The sequence below is a fragment of the Gorilla gorilla genome, chromosome 7, assembly GCF_029281585.2.
Source record: "Gorilla gorilla gorilla isolate KB3781 chromosome 7, NHGRI_mGorGor1-v2.1_pri, whole genome shotgun sequence".
In the NCBI taxonomy this organism is placed as follows: Eukaryota; Metazoa; Chordata; class Mammalia; order Primates; family Hominidae; genus Gorilla; species Gorilla gorilla.
The window spans coordinates 99,155,315-99,162,773 of NC_073231.2; the positions used below are offsets into that span (position 1 = coordinate 99,155,315).

The 7,459-nt window shown below is 39.2% G+C and overlaps 1 long non-coding RNA gene across 1 annotated transcript; it reads left to right on the forward strand.

The window, feature by feature from the left end:
• Positions 1-392: 392 nt before the first annotated feature.
• Positions 393-5,050, forward strand: LOC129524272 (uncharacterized). Its single transcript, XR_008668031.1, has 3 exons — positions 393-477; positions 2,201-2,548; positions 4,572-5,050. It is a non-coding gene; the product is annotated as an uncharacterized lncRNA (long non-coding RNA).
• Positions 5,051-7,459: the final 2,409 nt, after the last annotated feature.

Here is a 7,459-nt window from a genome sequence, read left to right on the forward strand (position 1 = left end):
ACAGCATAATGGGTCAATTTCACAGATCATTATCCAAGAACTAGTGGAACCTCAAGAATTTAGTTGTGGGCAAGAATACAAACTTTTTATATGTATCTAAAATTTGAGAAAGTTACTGGCATTGAAAATTGTTGAGCTTCTTCCAGAATTACCTGAAAGGAAATAAGAAATGGCCTTTGCTATATAACATTACTTGTGGTAGTAATTAGGATAGCTTTATTGTTTGCTTAGGAATTTTCTGAGGCTTCTTTGAAGGTAAGAACATGATTTTCGCAACGTCCCTGCCAGAGCCGTGATTTTATGAGTCCACGATCAGGCAGAACAGCGTGCATAAGCAGTCTCCCTAGAAGATTTCTGATCATTCCAGTTTGGCTAGACCAATGTAAAGAGCTCCTTTTTCTGTTGGTTTTCTCCAGGCAGTCTGGACTAAGACAAGCACAGGCCATGGCAGCTGTGCAGATGAAGGCTGACTGCAAGGTAAGAAGTCACTAGGCTCTCTTTAGCTAAACCTCAAAGAAAGGTGCTATTCAGTTCAAATTCTGGGAGGTGTGAGGGTTCCTGTTTCACTGTGGTTGGTTTGCCCATATCCAGCCATGATCAGAGAAGGGAGAGGCTTCAGCCAAGTCTGAAACCCACTCAGCCCCCGTGGGATTTGAGTCTAGCTTTTTTAAAACAACATTTTGATGAGTTGTGTGTAAATGAATCAGAAACATATGGATTCAATTTCCCTTGAAGTGTGTGTCGGTTTAAAAATTAAGGGGGGAAAATGTGCAGAACTTGGGTATGTACCAAAGGCAAAATCTTTAAAAAATAATGCAAGACGCTTTGTAGAACAAAAAGCACACCTTCCTCCTTGAAGTGGAGCGGATGCAGCAGGCTGAGAGGCAAGTGCTGTGACTCTGAAGTTAACAAGTATGCACAGGGCCTGGCTTTCCCAAGGCTTGCTGTTGTCCTGCTGGCAGCCTCCTGCCATGTCCTTGGACCTTGTGAACAACCCCCAGCAAATGGAAAGCAGACACCATCCAACAGGGAGGCCAAATCATATCTAGGCTGAAAATTAAATCGCCAGGCAAACAACAGATTTTAAAACGAGGTATACTCGCACTTTCTTTTTAAGTTAATTTAATTCTAAATAGAGGACAATCTGCAGACTGAAAAATAAACTAAAGCTGAGAAATATAAACCATGAATTCTGTCTTCTGAACCCTGAAGATCCTCGGGGCCAGAGGCTATACACATCGGTGAAGGACAGTGTTTTGAACTTAAACCTTGCCAGGGGAGAGCCCTGGGTTTCAAATTCATTTATAAAACATTTACTGAGTACCTATGGTGTACAAGGCACTGTTCTCAGATCCAGAAATATAAAAACACAGAGAAACTGTTGCTACCTTCAAGCAGCTTTCAGTTTCTAAGAGAAGGGCATAGATGCATATGCAAATGACTACAATTGAGTGGTCTGGTTACTAAGATAGAAGGAGATACATTATACAGGTTGTGTAACAATGGCCAATTCTACCTTCACTTGATCTCCTTGGTTGTTTGGCTACAGCACCTTATTTGCAGGAGCAGCAATGGGAATGAGACTTCAGGATTAGGTTAGTTGAGACCCTCTTAATCTCACCAGATATCAAGGCAGCACCTAACATTGGGCCTTAATTTTAGGCCTTACACCATACTGATACTTGAGAGAATTCTTGGAAAATAAGTGAGTAGCTTTCACTATAAGTCTGAGCCCTTCAGGGTATGGTGGCATCCCAGACAGAACAGGGAGAGCCACAGCGAGAGACTAGAGGCATAAAGCTGCCTGGAAAATTGGTTAGATATTTTGGGAAAAAAAATTAACAATTCCTTTTCACATATTTGTAGAAAAGAAACCACAATATGTCTTTAAAGGTTACAATATTTAAACATTAGAACTAATGAAAGAAGAGAAGATGTTAATTTAGAGCAGCACTATCCAATAGAAATACAATGTGAGCCAGAAGTGTGAGTCATTTATGTAATTTTAAGCTTTCTAGTAGCCACACTGGAAAAATGGCAAAAATAAATAGGTGAAATTAATCTTAATGATATACTTTATTTAACTTAATATATTCAAAGTATTACCATTTCAAAATGTAACAATATAAAAAATATTAACAAGATATTTATATTCTTGTTTTCTTACTAAGTTTTTGAAATTCAATATGTATTTTTACAGATACAGCATACCTAAATTTGGACCAGCCACACATTTGAAGTGCTCAATACTCACATTTAGCTGATGGCTACCATATTGGACAAAACAGATTTAGAGCATCTTGAAATGAATTAAATTTGGAACAAATGCTATACAGTCTTTTCATCTGTAACTCAGCTGTGAAAATAGCAATATCTCACAATTGAGTATAAATTTTTAGACAAGAGGTGGAAAATGACTGGTATTTGTATTGTTACTGCCACTCAACTTTTTACTGTAACAACAGCAGATGTTACTCCTAGATCTCAACACATTTTCCTACTAAGTCTGCAGGCAGCCATTGTGAAAGAATTGAATCTGCCATATAAGGTGAGTCCAAACACCTTCCCTTTCCTGAACATATAGCCACCGCTTTAAAACCACAATGGATAAGTAAATCTTAAGTCTCTATTGCATACCAAGCTTTAAACACTAGGTCTTAAGACACTAGAAATATATGCAAAAAGAAGCTATTGAGAGTAGGTTTTAAAAAAACTCTTCAATCAGTATCATTGATTAGATCTCCTAGATGACGATTATAACTTGGCTACTTGACCAAATAACTATATACTTTATACCTAATGTTACACTCAACCGTCTAACAGACCTTATTTGTTTTTAGAATTCCACAGAGAATACCCTGATGGTTTTCCACACATATTTAGTTTTCCACACATTTTTACACTAAGTTCTCTGGAATATATACACAACTGTAATAAATAAACTGTGTAGCAAATCCCTTAGGAACAACAATCCAATGATTCTTACACACATACACTCACACACACACACATTCTATTGCTATACTTACAAAATATATATTTGGTAGGCCTATATTACTTGGAAAATAACATCCTATCCAATTCAACATGGTTTTGCCAAGTCTGAATACTTTGGTTAAGAGATCTGTTTCATTTTGACCATGCATTTTTAAATATTCCTATGGGTTTTCTCTCCAGTAAAAGTATTTTCTCTTCTGGCTGAACCCAGATTTTTCTGTCATCTTAAAAATACCATTGCCTAAGAATTCACATTTCCTATCATGTATTGCTATGTGACATGGGAAAAAACTTCATTTTTGACATAGATAAGAAAAAACCTAGGAAAGGAGATGCAAAGATTCAGAAACCTTATTTTCACATTATTCTTAGTGTTTTAAAATTAAAAAAACATTAAGACCAGTTCTTAAATATGTACCTTATGATCTAATAAGGAAAATATCACGCCGAAAATGTGTAGAACTTAAAGCATAGGAAGGTGAAGAAGGCTGTAGGGTAGTATGGTCTAGCAAAGTCAGGTTGTGCAGCCAGAAATAAAGCACAGTTTACAGAATTGTTGAAATATTTCTGAGGCAATTCTAGAAAGCTCTCCTGGTGGTTAACTAATAAAATAATCCATAGAACACCGTATGGGCCAAGCCAACTTGACTCTCCGTTAGTACACATTTAAATGGCTTGCTTTCTAATCATATAAAAGGTCACTTACTTGACTAATCTTTTTCCCATAGAACATGGGCATTTCAGTCTGAAAGTTCCCCCAACCCATCATTTAAGATTTTATCTTTGACATACGTTAGGCAAATAGAGAAAAATTAAAAAGTAATGAGGAGGGGGCCCAAATGCTTTGAGAAGTTCCCACATATGTGCTAATTAGTGATTCCATCTGAAAATATTCCCAGCAAGCTGGATGGGTAAAGCAGACTGAGATAAATAATGCAAAGACCCTGTGGCAGTGTCACAAACACCATAATCAAGGCTGCTTGTGAGTTCAGAGTCTCCAAGTGCTGTGGCTTAGAAAAAAACATCAACGAAGTAAAACTGCTCTAACAGCCTTAGGGTTATCACACACACCCATACACACACACACCCCACTTTATTCTTTCAACCTTTTGGTTCACACTAAGGAACTCTTTGAGTGTTTATATCATACCCATCCCCCACTTTCAGGTCTGTTTTGATGTAAGGTGGAATAGAATTTCTTACATCTAGTTTGCAGTGCTGTTAAAATATGCAGTCTTCATTGAAACACTGGTCCAGCTACATAAGCACATGGAGATGATTAGCTGCGAAATAAGGCATTAGTCCACAGCCTCAAACACCAAATGAAATACTCTCCGATTACAGGGACTGCAACTTCTGGAAGTCCCTTTTGTGAAATGACAAGCCTGCTGGTTTAGTCTTCTGTTACAATGCCCAACTGTGTTTTTTAAGTACAATCGAGTTTCATCAACCAAACCAGAAGTACTGCTGGTTGAAATGCACTCTGTAAAGTCAGTGGAAAAATAACGCTAGTAGCTCCATAAATGAGGGGTAAATAGCACTATTATGGTAATTTCTGGTTTTAATGCTTTCAGCTAACACAAGAAGACTATGATTTGGAAGTTGCAATGGAGATATTAGAAGAAACACCTAGATACTTCACTAGAAGTGCTGCAAAAATGACAGCATAAATTGTGCAGTTTCACAACCCTCCAACTCGCCCCCACCGCAAAAAAAAACTACAAGCATTTAATGGCCTTATGAGTATGTATGTGACATGTGTATTTTATTAGAGGCATTTCTCAGTTTCCCTCATCCAAGCTGTTAAGATCGTATAAGACTAAGTCAAAGCTGATCCTCCTTCTAAACCCGCCTCTCCCCACAGCCCAAAATGTGCACTCTGTGATCATAATTGCCCTGGAAAACGGAAGCTTGAGCTCTCCGAGCATCCGTATTCATGAGAGCAGCACTTTTGTACTTTGCAAGACCAGAATAGGCTCCCCACCTGTATTGGTGACCCATTTAACCGGACTGATGTTACTGCTTTGTCAAACTTATTGGGCATGAAAATAAAGTCTGCTCTATAGAAGTAAACAAAGAGCCTGGAAACAGTTTGAAGCCTGCCTGCTAATGAAGGCCCTTGGTCACTTCCTCCTTGAAAATCAAGGCTTCCTGCAAAAAGAATAAACTGCCCTCCACGACAGAGAATCAAGTAACCGGGTATTTACATTTAGACAAGATTCAGTCTCATCTGGCAGCCTAGAAAAATGCACAGCTGTCAAGAATCAAATAAAGGCTTTCAAAAAATTTTTCTCAAGAACCAAGCATACCATTTGAAGAGCAAAGTAGTGAGCAATTTCCACTAACGTCACAGGAATTTTGAAAACTAATTCTGTTTGAAAGACACAACCTGCCCATACCCATCAAAAAGTCTATGGTTTTAGCCTTCATAAAATTATTATAAATTTTAACATACTAGATTTGTCACTCCTGTATATATATATATATATATATATATATATATATATATATATATTGCTTTAATGAAACAAAAGATCTAGTGTACTGATTTTTCACTATAAAAGAAATGTTTAACATTTGGTAAAAAAGTTTTTTTTCCTTCCTACATATATCTAGGTATATATTAAGAAGTTTGATGAGGATCTCAGAATTAGTTGCTATCTAATTTCAAAATCTTGCTATAAAAGATCTTTATCTCTTTCATACATGAGAGTTCATTCATTTTTATCCGTTTTAATATACTAGAGGTTTCAGTTGTGGTGTGCCCTATGATTGAGGAGTTTTGAGAAATATCTGGAGGATCATGGGGACAGGGTGTATGGAATCATGAGGTTGCCTGGATGACACTGGGAGCTGGAAATGGGTGGGTAGCAATTCTGAGTGCAGCAAGACTGCCTCAGCCTTCTTGGCTGACTAGGTCCTGAGGAAAGGCATATGCCAAAAAGCAGAGTAAAATTAATAAATAAGTGGATAGATAAATGCACCCATCCATCCGTAGATGCAGTGTTCAATCATTCAGTTAGTATTTATTGAGTTCCTGGCACTGATAATACAAGTGTTAGATACATCGAAGGACCCAGAAATCCCTGCCCACCTGGAACTTGTAATCCGGTGGGAGTGGGGAGTGGTAGGGATAGAATATATATAACCTAAATATGCACGTGTGTGTGGGCGTGCATACACGTGCTAAAGAAAAACAAAAAAGTCAGGGGAGGGAATGTGAGACTAAGGGGGTGTTGTTGACATTGTAGATAGGCTGGCCAAGCAGGTCTCCCTGAGAAAATGGTACTTGAGTTCAATGCTGGAAGAAATGAGGAAGATCTAAGGGAAGAGCTTTCCATGCAGAAGGATTCCCAAATGCAAAGGCCTGAGTCAGATCACGTCTGGCGTACTGAAGCTGCAGCAGGGTGAGTAGGTGTAATGTAGAAGAAGATGAAGTCAGCGTGAAATGGTGAGGCAGGCCAATCAGCACCTGGCAGACCAATGTGGCCCCACCTACTTTTACTTGAAGAGAAGCCACTGGAGGATTTGAGAACAAGACTGACATGATCTCACTCATGCTTTAATAGGATCAGCTGGCAATGTGGTGGAAATAACCGCAGGAAGGCGGAGAGCAGCAGAGAGGCTTAGAAGAGGTTCCTGCTGTATCCAGGTGTGAAGTCCTGGTAGGATAGACAGCGGGACAGCACGAGGTTTAAGTAAGAAGAGTACCTAGAGCAGAAGTTTAATTTCAGGAGGCACTCGGCATCAGGGCTGTTTATGTGTAGTGTCAGCAGGGTCTTCACTTGCATGACTGAGAGTGAAACTTTGTGGCCTACGCACCTCTCGTGCCTCACCTGGGTCTTGGACCTGTTGGACAGGGTAAGGACAGTTGAATTCAGAAGGTGGCGCTGACAGGATGTGCTGATGGTGTGAAGTGTGGATGAAAAAGAAGAGTCCAAGATGACCCCACGTGTTTTAAACTTGTAGAAAGAGATTTTCTGTACAAAGGCCATTTTCTGACAGGAGTAACCTGTTAGGGGAACAGGTTTGAAGGAAGAATACCAGAGCTCAGTTTTGGTCATGTAACATTTTAGATATTTATTAAACATCTATGTGAAGATACATGAGTCTGGAGTTCCAGAGCAGGGTATAAGGGTAAGCAAAAATGACAGTTACCTGGCCTAGTGGAACATATTAATACAATCCACTGTGGGTATGGACAAATAGGGCAATACACTACAACATGTTACTTGCCATGAAATGATACTCTGAGACTGCTATAAAAATTCATAGAGAAATATCCAGCCTGGACTTGAGGGCCTGGCAAATAGCGGCCACTTAATAAATACCAGTTGAGGGCCAGGCACAGTGGCTGATACCTGTGATCCCAGCAGTTTGGGAGGCCGAGGCTAGAGGATCATTTGAGCTCAGGAGTTTGGGACTAGCCTGGGAAACATAGGGAGACCCTATCTCTACAGAA